Source organism: Hesperophylax consimilis, chromosome 2 (assembly GCF_061612785.1).
Source record: "Hesperophylax consimilis isolate HC1 chromosome 2, BYU_Hcon_1.0, whole genome shotgun sequence".
Classification (NCBI taxonomy): Eukaryota; Metazoa; Arthropoda; class Insecta; order Trichoptera; family Limnephilidae; genus Hesperophylax; species Hesperophylax consimilis.
In genome coordinates, this window is record NC_142837.1 from 25101852 (window position 1) to 25117828 (window position 15977).

Sequence of the window (15977 nt, forward strand, 5' to 3'; positions counted from 1 at the left end):
CACCTTGTCTCGATTAGCGACAATCTGAATGCGCACTTGACAGGATCGGTGCAGTGGATTGAAATCTATTCATTTTCCCATATTGTAAACCAGTTTACAGAAAAATATCCTTACTCTCGTAAAATGGTAGTACAGTAAGAATATGGTTCAATAATTTCAATAAAAGTATTTTTTATATTTAAATTTTATTTTATTTGGAACATTTGCAGGTTAATAAAATTACACGGCTCAAAATTGTAAGTCGCCACACATCTCAATCAAAAAATAACAAAATAGTGGAACATGCTCATAAAACAAGACTAACTTCAAACGATGGACTTGTTATTCCCAAATATCTAAATAAATACGGTCAAACAAAAACCTTCGAAAACAATATACCTACCTCAAATTTACAATGCGTTACCTAACTCAATAAAAAATTGTGAACAACTTTTCAGAAAGCGAAGCATGCTGAAACATTGGTTATGTGAAAAAGACTTCTTGTGTTAATCTATTATTCTCTCTGATTTTCTCTGTATTTTGTACTTTTTTCTGATTGTACATTCTTTTTAATTTTTAATTTATTTATTATGTATCATTTACTCTTATTTTTAATCTTATGTCTATGATTCAAAATAATAGTGTTAAATAATAGTATATATCGTGGGGTTTCCAAAAGGCTGCCAAAATTCGGTTACACAATTTTTGTTTTTTTTTTGAGTTGTGATGATTTTAATGTTTATATTTAATGTGTTATAAACTATGTCTGGAATAAGTTTGAGTCCCCTCTTATGTCGGTAAGTTGGTTTTTAGCTACTATTTTTTTTATCAAACTTTGTTTCTTAATTTTTTATAATTAATAGACAAGAAAAATATTATAAAACCACTTACAAGAGAAACATGTTTGTTTTATAAACAAAACTAAAAAGAATATTTCAATATTAACACTAACATTATTTCCCTATTTTATAATGAAGATAAAACGTTAAACTTGAGTTACCAACTTTTGGCAGTAACTCCACTATATATAAAATCTATTCAGTGGCGGTCCTTCTATGAAGATCATTTGGTCATTGACCACCCAAAAATATGCTGCAAAATTATTAATAAAAAAATGGATTTAAAAAAACTACCCGATTATTATATTTAGTTTTAACATTCGTGCAGATTCGTACGGTAATAGCGGGTTCCGGTGCCATCTAGCGTCCAAATGAGAAGCCTACCTAAAATATCTACCGTGGTTCACTTTAAATTTTGTCCCCAAACTATCTCCTTTCTTTCTCTTTACTATGCAGAAAAAAATACTATCATGTCTGACGTATGCTTAGTATCGTACAAAATTTATTTTAAAGGGGTTTTCGGACATGATCGCGGTGGGATGGAGATATCTACGACCTAAGCTATTAAGGTATTAGAGGGAGGTGTCGGAAAATGTCAGTCGAAATTTTTTTTGTGTGATAAGCAATAGCCATCTTGAATATAAGTTATCTTAGCTGTAGATATTGTATTGAGAGAAATCGCAAACAATTCACGACAGTCATTAATTACATCATTTATGTATTTGATGTACCCCCATAAATAAGCAGGGCTTGTGTGTATGAAATATATATCTTTAAATCAAATCAAAAGAAACGAAGAAGAATGAATGTAACATTTTTTATGCGTTTAGAGAAATAATGCATTTCAGTTATTTGTTAAAGAGTAGAAAATTTAATTATTATAAAGCTCTATTAACAAAATGTTTGAAAGATCCTAAAGTGCACGACAAAATATCGGCATCAGTACTTTTTTATTATTTAATTTACCCCGAACACCCTGTATAAATTATGCCTGGAGGGAAACATGCTGAAATATATTACAAAAATCGTTAATCAACTCTTCTCTACATTCTTCCCATAAATTTCCTGTTTTCTTAAAATTATAATAATTTACATTTGTGGGAGGTTTTTGTGTAGATGCTAGGGTTTTGGTCTACCTTCTGATGTACCAGAACCTAGCGTTTACGCTTTAGCACGAAAGTTTTAACTATTGGGGAAGTTTTCTTATCGTATAATATTATACTTTTACGATACAGATTCACTTTTGTGAAATATTTATTTAACCTTTTCGAATGTTTTATTCCGATCTCCAACTAAATATATTTATGTATATCCCCAACAATTCATCCGTGGACGTGCAAGCAGAATTCACAAACTCAAAAATCCAGTTCTGAGATAATCACCGTTTTAAGTGCTTAAAACAGCCATAAAGTCAAAATTTTTGAGAGTATTATTTTTCTTTGTTCAAAACTAAAATTAAAAAAATATATAAAAAATACTAACAAACCATTTTAACAAAGATTTTCTAAATATCGTTTGGAAAAAAATTGAGTTAGTAATTTATGCAGCCAAGAAAAGCATATTTTTGAAGTGTTAATTAGAAGTGTTAAATGGATTTAGTAATAATAATTTATTTATTCCGGAATTCGGGAAGATTAGTGCAATACCACACATCCCATGGAGAGAGTAAATTCGCAATATATAATAATAACAAATTATTTTTCCGGAATGTGGGAAGATTATTGCAATCCCACACATCCCATGGACAGAGGAAATTCGCAATATATAATAATAATATTTTATTTATTCCGGAATGTGGGGAGATTAGTGCAATTCCACACATCCCATGGACAGAGGAAATTCGCAATATATTATATGCAAGTGATAACATGAATTATCACTATCTCAGTAAGTTATATTTGTTTGTCAATGATGTCACTGAATGTGAGTTAATGATAACAGAACATATATGACATTTGAAAAAATTCTAAATTATTGTAGACAGTGTAGTTTTGTCAGTCGAGTCGCTTGACTTTTTTATGTACAGGCATTCAAAACTCAATTTTGTCGAAAATTGAGTTAGTGATTTCTGCTTGCACATCCGCGAATGGATTTCTTGTATCATGTAGCAGTCGCTTCACGCCACGTCTCATTTTATACGTTCGATGCTTTTAGATTTCCGGGGTCTGTAGATATCCCCCACTGGAAGTGCAGAAGTTATAAAATCCTTTTCGCAAATGTTCGACCCCGTTCGTTCTGTGCTTCCAGATGCTGCTGAATAAACTTATGTGACTTTTCTCTCGTGATGTTTTATTCGATTCCGATGTTTTGCAAGCTTTTCCTCTTAATTAAATTTTCGTCACTTGTAACTTGTTTTTCCTGCTTAATTTATACTAATAATAATAATAAATGTATTATTATCACCCTTTTTTTTGGATTTACGACATTTTAAAATATGTAAATAGTAATAAAAATAAATCTTTCCCGTTTTTATTTTAAAATTGTACATGGAGTGTTAAATATCCTCGAATCTCATATTAATTCTGGTTTTTACAGGAAATCTCACGAAGTTTTTCTCCTTTTTGGGCTATATTCGACTAGGCGTTACTCAACGTGGAGTTTCTATCGAGTAACTAACATTAAGTAATTTTTATTCGAGATATCTACAAAATTTACCTAAATGATATTATGATTGTTAGAGTCAGTTACAATCGGAAGAAGAGACTAGTACATTAGTTATACATTATTGTCAAATTAAATTAATCTAAATTTACCAACACAATTTAACCTACATGGCAACTTATTTTACCAATAACCTTCCTGTTGGCACCATCCACGAGGGTTACGGCTGAATGGCAGCTAAAGCAAATAATCTTTTGCCAAGGCCTTAATCAACCTCTCCCACGTTTCAATAAAATACCGACTGCCTATTCCCCGAGCTATGAATTGTTAATAGTGAATAGAAAAAAATCCATGCTTTTACCATGAGATTTCATCTCGCCTTATGGGAGTCTTTTATAAAAATTTTACTGAATATTAGAAAATGATCCATCTTGAAAGTATTTAGAATAATTTTAATATTTTTTTCTGTGGACCGTCGATATATGTATTATGAAGTTGGTCGATGGTATTAAACCTTCACACATCTTTTCCGAATATGAAGGCCCTGAGGCAAATAATATTCTGGGTAGTTAAAAAAATCTATATTTAGTACCACAATCTTTTTGACTTTTGATAAATAAAAAAATTTCATATCATTTCCTTTAATAAAATTTACAAAATATATCTCCTTCAAGAGTGTCGGTAAATAGGAAATCAGTATTTTTATATATGATTTACTTTATCCTGGATGCTTTTTCTTTCCCGACTTGCCTCATGCAATTAGGCTTAATGAAATTCTTTTCATAAAATATACTTAACAAAAATAGTTTACTATGATATAAATTTGGACAATTTCATTAAATAATGCTTTTAAGATTGTTTTAATATATATATAAAGAACGCTCAGTGGCTGAGATAGTATGGGTCCGGACCCCACCCAGGTGTCGTGAGTTGAATTCTTTAGCTGACTAAGTCCTCCATGATGGCAGAAGCAATATTTTCAGATTACTGTGGTGGTACTAGGAGATTTTCAAACATTGCCAGGTTATTCGTAATGCTACTAATATTAAAATGACTATTACCAATGCGTTTGTTTCTTTGTCCTTCTTTCACGTCACAACGGAGCGACCAATCGACACATATGGATTGTTGGAGGACTGGGAGGTGACATGCGCTACATTTAATCTAAGAAAAACATTTCATTCCCGAGAATAATTCTTTATATAGTAATTTTAACCTAAGTGGGTGCGCGCACTGCGATTAAACGCAACGGTTTTGGAATATCTGAAGACGCCAAACCGCGTACAAACACCCACAAATTTTTCATAAGAATCATGTTTATCAGGAAAATTTAATAATTAAATAAATAATAAATTAGAGCAAAAAAATCATGTATACCGTTTGTTTTCAATAATGGAAACATTTGAACGCACACAAAATACAACTTTGATAACAAAAAAAAAACAAAAAATATGATTAAAAATTGTGTGATGTGTGACTTTCGTCAAATTACGGAAAAAATTTGTTAAATAATTTTTAAAACACGTCATAAAAAATATGTTTTGATAATGATAGTTTGTTATCTGCAACAATATTCAGTCTTGAGGTATTTTTAATACACAATTCGACGTGGAAGATAATATAATATTTGTATCGCAAGGGGCATTTTAGGGTTAAGCCGTTCTACTCCTCTCTTTCTTCTTTTCAACCTTTTCCATATTTACTCTGTCGATGGATACTGTTGGGCCATCCGAAATGTGTTCCTAAATAGGAGAGCGCACCACAGTTTAATTCTTAAAGTTTCAACATCATCTACGTAATATCTTATCTATTTGTTTTAGTCTTTTTTACAGAAGTGTAAACAATTTTGTAATTTATTTAGTAAGTCTAAAATTAGTGCAAACCCAAAAATGAATACATTAAATCTATGCTTATACTTGGAGTGTTAACTCGGATGCTTCAATAGGGAACTTATTGTAAGACAAATTGCCTTCGTGTTTCGGAAATACAAATCATTTCAGAATTATCGTAAATTTTCTATGTTGTTTATGTTAACCAAGCGCAAATACTTGTACTCGTACGTTCTTCGTTCGCACAATATATTTGAAGAAATTACGCTGCAGTTGTTTATGTTAAACAAGCGCAAATACTAGTTTACAATAAAAACACATAAATTTGTTTTTGACCACTATAGTTTTATTTTCACTCTACCGGTTTCGGAAGAACCCTTCCTTCGTCAGGAGAATATTAAAAACTGATCTACTACACAAAATATTGACATATATATACAAAAAAGTTAAGTGTTTGAGGGAGGGGTGGACAAAGTGCAAGGGGTAATTACAGGAATTCCAGGAAGAACAGAGCGGTTAACTGGAAATATGTCTAGAATAGGACTATAAGACAGATTAATTTGGTTATTTATTATACTGGAGTTATTATTGAGGGATTTTCTGATTTCGAGTGCTTCTAAATTATCTAATTTTTTGCCTTTGTTACTACGGTGAAGAATTTTAACCCAAGGGTTTTTCCGAAACCGGTAGAGTGAAAATAAAACTATAGTGGTCAAAAACAAATTTATGTGTTTTTATTGTAAATTATGATGAGCCACAAAGTGAATGCTTTTTACAATTTTTTACAATTACGCAAATACTAGTACTCGTACGTTCTTCGTTCGCACAAGATATTTGAAGAAATTACGCTCAGTTGTTTATGTTAACCAAGCGAAAATCTAGAAATGTTGCTCCTAATAATGCCTATGAAGTTAATAAAAAACCAAATAAATTTTTCGACAATATATAAAACTAATTTCTCATGCAGGTTTATAGATTATTTGAATTTCTTTTAAGCCCTCTATTCATAATCTAAATTGGGCTTGCAATGGCTTTAGCTATTTTCAAATTTCATGTTATTATAATTCTTGAACTTTCTACATCATATCAAAGATCTACGAAATTTAAAAAATACAATTTTTATTCAAAATTTGCCAAAATTTTCGGCGAATTTAAGCACCCGATTTCTGGCAAAAAGTATTTTTAGCAATATCTTCATAATAATAATATTCTGATCTTGCCTGTGAGGATTGGGGTTTCGTAGGAAATTTCGTCTTCAAAGTACCGCTAGAAAAAAAAGAAAAAACATAGGTACGTAACTTTCTGACGTAGACGCTCGGTAAGACGCCTTAAGCCTCAAGTCTTATTCTAGGATTTATTTCTGTTCTTCGAGTAAATCGAATTGGGAATAAATTATCCCAAATAAAACAACCTCCCACCGTATTTTTCCCGCTTTCTTCAATAATACAATATACTTACAAGATAATAAATCGATATATTGTCAAATCTTGATTTAGAAGGTCACGTATTTATTATTTACGGAATCCGTTTTAATCTTCCGACAAAAAATATTTTCAATGGTTAATTTTCATTAATGGTGTTTGTGGACCTCCATAATATTTTTGGATGAAAACAAAGAGCGTAAGATACCGCAATATTATTTTAGTGAAGATGTTTTTTCGCCACGCACAGCGGGTGGATCCGTAATTCGGATGAAACTAGAAAGAGGACGATGATAGATTACAGACTGACAAACGATAACCAGATGAGACAGACGAGAAATTTCTGAAAGAAAAGCCACAAAAACTCTTTCAGGCAGCTGAAATTTTTCATGTGGAACAGCCTTTCACCAGATTGTATTCGTTACGTTCAATTTTAGACTTGTTTTATTATGAACACGAAATCTGAAATGTTTTTTAGCAGCCATTTCATTTCCATAATGTTTCGGTGCTGTATAAATGAAAGTTCTACATTTATAAAATTATTACCAAATTTTAAACGGTTTTTTTTTTCAGATTCCTCGCTAGAAGAATTCCAGGCATCTTCTGAAAAGGTAAGCTTTCCCAAACAGTTTCAACTTGTACATTTTAATTATTCAGTTTTCTCTGAACTTATATTAGACCCTCAACCTCTCAACAATATTAATATTGCAAATCCCTACGACTTGCAGAAGGTTTTGGCGATAGCTGGAATTTTGTCGTTTAATTTCAGTTGGTAATTTTTACTACAACGTAAATCATTATTGCAAGCTTTTGAAATGAGAATAGATTTTATTATTATTTTGTACACATTTTTTGACCTTCTTAACAGACGCATTTATTATCTTTTTAGGAACCAATTTGCTTGAATATTTTAATTAATAATACCTATATATTCTCAAAAAAGGTTGGATTATGTTTTGAAGCAAATTTTGTTATTTTATATATCCGTTACGTGGGCGGCTAGCGAATGGTGTACTTTATCATTGAATTTCGCCGCCGCCCACGCTGATTAGACACGGCTGTAAGCGGTACAGCTTCATGTTAGTAACACGTCACTTAGAAGAAATGTGAACCGATGTTAAAAGATTTTCACCGGTACGTACATAAATAATGTGACCCTTTTTATCGATGATGGTAATTGTAATTGATCTTGTTTTCCATGTACATTACTTTGATAATTAGATAATATGAAATGTTCATGCTTTATCGACTTGTTCAAGTACAAGTGCGGTAAGGACTTAGAAGGCTTTGCAGTTTCTTGGTACTTATTATACAATTTTGTTATAGTATAAAATGTAAGATAATAAAGAAACCATTAGGTTGTGGGAAACAGGAAAGAAGAAAGAAAAACAACAAAGGCCGAAATTATAAATATTATAATATTAATATCTATATTCTATATTTTTGGATTTAAAAGAATATTGTTAAAATTATTCTTAGACAGTGGTAGGTATTTTGAATATGATTATTTGTCCAGTTTTGAAATTGAAATGTTGTTCTAATATCTTGCAGTTTTCTTTAAAAAAGTGTCAAATTTAATATTTTTTGAGCATATATTGTTGAATATTGTTAATTTAATGTTAAATGTCTTACGTCGAAGGATCAAAATACTTATTTTTTCTTCACATGAAATATATATTTTTAAGTTCAACCATTTTGTACGGTCTGCGTTTATTTTATTAAAGCGTCAAAAAAATCGTCAAGGGTTAAATGGTTAAAATTTTATGAAATTAAATATGAGTTAAATTGAATTCTGAATAAAATTTTCAAGTATAAGTCTTTGCGGGAGTGTATTGTGACAAATGAAGGACTTACGGATATCCAGTTTATCGAAATAACCGATTTTCCAATAAAGCTTTATTACTTCTGTGATTGTTATTAGTAACATAAAATTGCCTCAAGACAACTTTCCGAAGAAAAACCGCTGAATATGTTAGCGTATTGTACCCGTTTCGCTTTTGCACAGCTTCTATTTTCTGCTGCAGTTTTTTGCTGGTAGACATGTAAAGTCCATTATTGTATTAATATATCAGATTTTTATTTGTTATTAACTTATCAATTTGGTCTTACCTGATTTTTTTGATTAACTTTACACCTTTCAGAAAGTTCATCCGTGTTTTTATTAAATGATAACTACATTATTTAAAATTGTCATTGTGCGTTGTAAGTCCTCCGTTAGTAAGTATTTGATAGAATAATACATTCAAAATCATGCAAAACAAATTTTTTTATGATGAAGAGAAGGGGGCCCAAGTGAGAGTCTCGGGGAACTCCCGATGTTTCTTAGGTGAGAGAATAGATTTTATAAGCATAAGTTTTATGTCGAAGCTTCCACTATCGCATTTTCCTAACCAGGGCTTGATTATTTTTTAATTAAAATATTTTATTAACTTCTTACTAACTATATATCGTTTCGTCGATATTCTTTTAAATAATGGAGTATTCTCCATTTTAAAATAAGTAAGACCAATTTTCAGCCTAGCAGACGTCGTTATATCGAGTTTTCGTTATAATATCCCTGCGAGACATTTTTCTTCCCGACTTGCACGTTTCGTTAGCATCCACTGAATACTAAATTTCCTTTGAGGTATTATTTGTTTCGTATCCCGACAGTAAGGCTTTCTTTATACCAAGAATATGCATTCCTTTATTTTAACATCCACGTTTGACTGTTCAAATAATAACAAGTGTAACAATTTTTAACATATTTCTTTTAGGCATTCGACTACCACCAGTGGTAGGTAAGTGGCACATGGCAAGTTAAGTGTTATAAAGCTCCCTCTTTCCTTGTTTAGAATCTTGCGGGATCGTAGTTATAAACTAGTTTAATTCAGTTACCAGGTCGCGTTAGACGAGGTTAAGTCGCGGTTTGGTTAGGTTTGAGATTAAGTTCGGTTGTTTAGTTTGAAGTTTTATATGACTTAGTCCCGGTTAACATAAGAGATATTTAAGGTAAAATTAGTTCCAAGAACAATCTGAAAGACGAAAAATTCATTAAATCTTAAATCACCTCAATACAGGCAAACAGAAATTAATTATATGTTCTCACAGTGCTCGGATTTTTTAAATTTTGATCGGATTTTTTTTTGCTTGTGGTGGCTTTAGCACGCGGACCCCTTCTGTAGAGTGTAGACTATAATATAAAACTCTACTTATTATACGAGATAGATGTATTTCTATGTATATTGTTATTACATTTTTATATGTCTTTCTGGATTCTATACGAAACCGTATTTTTGACCGCAAATCCCTTCCGTGTTGGTATATTTATATATTAGTCACGATCTCCACTCACTTGGCGACATTTCCCATAACATTTTCCCCGAAACCTCTCTCGTTGGGGAACCCTTTTTAGAAATTTTCACAATATTATACGGTTCGATATAGATGTATTTACTATTCGTCGCAACGATACAATTTGATAGTACTTCTTGTGGTAATTTTTTGAAAGTATAAACCCTTACGAATTGCGGTGAACCGTTAAACATCAGGGTAGTTGTTTACACGTTTCTGGTGGCGGATAGATGGCTTAGTACTAGAAGGATATCCAATATTTATTTGGATTCAGATTTCTGGCATTCTGGTACCTACGTTGCTATAGTTACGGACTAACTCTACTTCTAGAGTTGAAAAAATACTATAAAGCCTTCGAATTCTAGACATAATACCTGTGCAAAACAAAAGTAACAAAAGTTCATCGTTGTAGAGTTTCTCTCCTTTGGAAATAAACTAAAAATGTTCTGCTTAATAGTTTCTTCGACATAATCCCTTTAAAATATTGATTAACATTAAGAATACTTATGACGACAGATTTTTTAAGCGCACTCGATGAGATACTAAAATGGCTGTTATTATTTTTAGTTAAATTTACTCAGATGTTGGTCTGCAATACAACCTCGATACACAATCATCGATAAAGTTGCAAATTTGTTATAAATTTTCATTATAATTTCTTGTAAATATTTATTGCTTTTGCAGGCTGATAATGGATTCACATCCTCGCCTGAGGACCTATTGATTAGCTCCGTGGGCGGGGAAAGCTCCGTCTGCGTCCTAATGTCCCCCAGTGTGCCTGAGGTCGCCTGTTGACCTCGTCAAAGGTCTCATTAGCCCCCTCCCTAAAGGCACGTTCCTAGGTCTACGAAGCGGATAAATATTCCCATTTCTCCGGCCAAAATTTATTCTTAAACAATTCTCATTCAAGTATTTTTTCATCATTACGAATTCCGATTTTATTACTGTGCAAAAATAATAACATTTTTATCATTTGTGATTTTTAAAACATTATTCAAATTTGACAGAAAAATGTAACATTTTTAATTTATCCTCATAAGTATAAATAATGTCCAGCTTTGTATTTTAATTTTCCTTTGTAGACACATTCTTAAATGGAGGATTTAAGTGTCACAAACTTGAGTGAAGCTTTTTGACACTGAAGCAAAGTTAAATTGGACATTGGTGTGAAGTGACACAACGGTGATTCGAAAATGACACTGGAGTAAAGCGATATTAACAATTGAGTGAAATGTCAATTTCCTTTTAAAATACAAATTAATTGATACATATCCTTTGGTTTCGAAAGCATTTTTTTTTGTTTTATTCAGGTTTGTGAAGATAATTATTTAGATTTTTATTATTTATTTTATTCATTTTCGCCAGTAGGGCTTTTACATTTTTAGGATGGTTTTGGAGAGAGTAAACCCCGGTTAAAGAATAGTAACATTATTATTTAGTAAGAGACCCGCCAGTAAACTTACCCGTCGATCAGGGAGCTATCGTTTTAAATTGTTGTTTTCACACTTGAAGAATAAAACAAACCAAATTTGTTGAACGTGTTGATCGTGAAAATGAATTGATACAAGCGACAGACCTGCCTCTTTTTATTGGATATGTTCCTTAGCAATTTGCTACTAACTGTGTACGTGTATTGCTGACTTTTTAAGGGATAGGTCGATTCAGGCGGTTGCTGACGGTTTCACCTCTTCCTCGCACTCCATAAATGCTGGCGTCCCACAGGGATCGGTTCTGTCTCCGACTTTGTTTTTGTTGCACATCAATGACCTTTTGACATGTGCACCGATTCATTGTTACGCGGATGACAGTACAGTTCATGATAGTTTTTTGTTTGACAAGCCCCCAAAGGGCACACAAACTCCAACGGCTCGGAGGGCTTTGAAGCAGAGAATGGACGGTTATCTCGAGAGTATTTCCTCCTGGGGTAAAAATAATCTCGTCGAATTTAATGCTTCAAAGACCCAATCCTGTCTGATTACGGAAGCAATCTTCCGAACAGGCCTTCTATTGATATGCTTGGTGTAACTATAAGTGACCAGCTCAGGTATGGGGGCTCCATCGAAGCTAGAGTAAAGTAGGCTTCTCAGAAGCTGGGCGTACTGTACAGGGCCCGCAGATACTTTAATAGTACACAACTGCTGACCCTGTACAAATCGCAAGTGCGCCCTACTGTCGAATTTGGCAGCCATCTCTGGTCCGGAGCCCCTAAATACCTGAAAAAAACCCTTGACTCTGTGCAGAAACGGGCGGTCCGTTTGATAGATTCCCCAATCTTAACAAACGGACTGCAATCTTTAGAGCACAGGCGTCAGGTAGGTATGCTGTCCTTGTTATATCGGTATTACAATGGAAGATGCTCTGAGGAACTAGCGTCATTGATCCCTTCGGCACCGGTGCGTAGTCGGGATACACTCCAAACGCGCGCCCAACATTTGTACACAGTTGAAATTTGTCACATGAGAACGGGTCGCTTCTACGATTCGTTCTTAAGTTCAACAGCTCGGCTGTGGAACGAACTGCCGGCCTCTGTGTTTCCTCCCTCCTACAACATGGGACTCTTCAAGACCCATGTTCACTCCTTCCTCCACCCAGCATCCCCAAAGATGACATAGGCCCTGAGGGAAATTATTTTCTTCAGGGCCTCCTGTGTGGAGTTAATATATTAAAAAAAAAACTAACCTTACCTATTGCATTGTATTTAAAGTTAAGTATTTGATGTCCCAAACAAACAACGAACAATAAACAAAAGTAGATAGTCAATAATACTTCTGATTATTACGAGCTACGTAGCTTAGCTTAGCATTAGCATATAATCTCTTCAATTTAGATAAGTGCAAGACTGGATGAGACCAGGAGATTATTTTATACTTGTATTGTTTGGTCCTTTGTAAATGGCCACACAAGGTATCGTAAAGCTCCCTTTGAAAAACATCTATTAAGCAAGGTCATGTTTCCCATACCTTTGATAGACCTTTACGTGATTTCTCTGCTCATTTTTCTTCTGGGAAATCTAGAAATGTATCATTATTTGGTTCACACAGCCGGTGTTAAATATTTAAATATCTTTTTATATTAAGAGCCATTTTTAGATGATAAGCTTTTGAAAAGCGTCGCCAAAATGTATATATTCGTTTTCATTAAATAAAATCTGATGAAAATCAGGCAATTTAGAAATATTATTAGAGGCCTTTCCCGATCCGGCCCGCCACGCAGTTGATGGGCAGACACATCCGCCACCGAGAGCTGAACAAACCTAACCCCATGTACCAGAGGTTTGGTGACTTAGCAGGGGTGTAGAACACCAAACTTAGCGAACCACTTGGGGTGATCTGTGGCCGAGGTGTTGGTTATCATGAATGGTTCCCGGGAACCAACCCACTTCCTAATTTTAGTACTGTAATCCCCTTTGTACATAATATTATAATGGTCCCTTTCATTAAGGTTTTACTGTGATGTTAGAATGGCCGGATAAAAGTCAATCGTTTTTTTTTTACTATCGCAATTTATTATATCGGATTACAGGTGATAATGAAAAGACACCTAGAGTTGTCTCGCTTTTATGCCGTCTCTCTCATACTCAATTCAGTCGCACGTTCAGTACAGTTTCATTGCTATATTTTCTGGACTCAGTAAGACAATTTTTCATCAGAAGTCTGTCTTAAGGCGATGCACTACGTCGTGTAATATTTTGAATCGAGCCGCTATCAATAACACACCTTACGTAGATGGCGATAAGGCTTAAATTCCCGATTAACATCATCTACCTGTGATTTATGCAAGCAAAAAACATGGCCAAAAAGTGCCTATTATTTTATTTTGTGGATGTTCAGGCACAAATATTTAAAAGTTTTTCGATCATTTTATAAATAACTTAATTTGCCACATTATACAATAAAACCATAACCGAAAATGGGTTTGTAAGTAGGAGATTTTGAACTTTAAAGCAGTTTTCATAGGCCTTATACATTATTTTTTTCTGGGCTTATAAAAAGACTTATCTAAAAAATACTCGATTATTTCAAAGGCCAAGATGTATTCTACTCGCAGTATTTAATTAAAGCATCTGTAACATTTCGAGGCGACCAAATTTTCAAACCAAAAACACATGATTTTGCATTACTACGTATGGCATCGCCTTAATGAAAACCTTTTTTTCTAATAAATTCACAAAGTTTGCTTTAACTCGATAAACTTTTATGAGTTGTTTACTTTGTGTAGTGTGCGAATGATTCTTAAAGGTTGCTTTGTGGTTATTGGGTCTCACCCCTTTAGCCCCAGTGTTAATTCAAATTAACATGAACTTTGTGATTTTTTTTCCGTAACGGTAGCGATTTAGAAAAGTCATGTTTTCGTTTTCTTATAGCTTGTAGTCTTTTCTGTGGCGACTATTTTTTCCACTCGGTGGAAATCCTTATTCCCGCCACAACAACGATAAATATTTTGACATCTGCTGATTGTGAGTTTCATCGAATTTCTGCCGTCATTGATTACTTACAGTTATTTGTATTACTTTTGTATTATGTTTATTTTACCTTACTATTTAAAAAATACCTTCTGACGCCCAATGTTAAGCCAAATTAACTTAGAACAATTTCTAAAAAAAAAAAAAAAATTAAATACCAAAAATTTTCAAATAATTTTCTGATATATTATCATTATTATCAAGCATTACATATTTTATATATGTGGAAACAATAAGGCGCACTATGGTCCCCTTTGAGGAAACTAGCTAGACAAAAAGATTTCAACGATGTTTTTATTTATGTACAAAAATACTGTCACAACATTGAAAAATGTCCATAGTATTATGTTCACATCGATAAAAAAATTAAAACAATACGCGCGATACGTGGCGACGTTGTAAACACGACACTTCGGATGTGCCTATCGTTTGCCCAGCGGTCGGACGCTTTCGGGTGTGCACGCTGTTCGATCTTTAGTGTTGTTATTTGAAATCGGAGAGAAATTATGTAAATACAAAAATTGAAGTCTATGGTATGTTCTTTCAATTTAATTTAATTATTTTATAATTTTCCTATTCAACATTACTTAATTATTAATTAAAAATCGTGAAAAAAGTATCAATATTTAAAATTATTTGCCAAAGTTTAATTAAACTTTCAAAATCGTGTACCGATTTGTACCACCAAACGAAACTAGTTTCATATAAAACCATTCTTTTTGTATAATATCTTATAAAATTTGTTTGCTCAAACTTGCTCTTTTGTCTTTTACAGAGCCTCTACCTACAATCTATCGTTTAGATATTTTGGACATTCTAGAAGTAAAGGGCACGTCAAAGTTGAATTGTGCTGCAATACGGCAGTGTGTTTATGAACATTTAAAATATTTATTGAAGAAAAACAGTTTTTAAAGTCTCGAGGATAGTTTACTTAAGAAAAAAATCCCTTCGTTTATATTAATATTTTGAAAATGGTTTGAAGTCGGAAGAAGTACTTTAAAATTGAAGTTTAAACACGCAAAATGGCTTAACACAGTATTTATTCTTCCTGTAGAGACGCGTGATGAGAGACTACATGGTAGACCAGAAAAAGAATTTGGTTTATGCTCGTCAAAAAACAAAACAAGAAAATCTCGAAGTCCACAAGAACTCTCTCATACTACTCAAATCAACTTGAGGTCACATGGAAAACGGGATGCTGCCAAAATATCAACAACACATTGCAATGTCTTATCTACTGGTGTCTTAAAATTATTATGGATCCAGAAGTTCTAGCGAAGAAAATACAGAAGTCTGTTAACAAAGCCAATGTTGGAACATTAGCATTTAATAATAGTGACGATAGCGACTCGGCTAGTAATTCATAAACAAAAAATGTCATTCGGTTTTATTCTTATATTATGTTAAAAAAATATTTTTAACTAATAACTTAAAATAAGTGCTTCGTTATGACTTAACCGAACCATTATACTATAGACATTTTATTAGTAATTAATTTTGTTTTAAAAAATCT

General features: G+C 32.8%; 1 protein-coding gene across 4 annotated transcripts in view; it reads left to right on the forward strand.

Annotated features, from left to right (window-relative positions):
• The window catches only part of EndoA (SH3 domain containing GRB2 like, endophilin-A), a 241762-nt gene that overhangs the window by 83456 nt on the left and 142329 nt on the right, over positions 1–15977 (forward strand). For all 4 annotated transcript variants that reach the window (XM_089641843.1, XM_089641865.1, XM_089641856.1 and 1 more), the window contains exon 2: positions 7243–7280. The gene's annotated coding sequence lies outside the window, so the exon portion shown is untranslated. The remainder of the gene's footprint in view (positions 1–7242; positions 7281–15977) is intronic.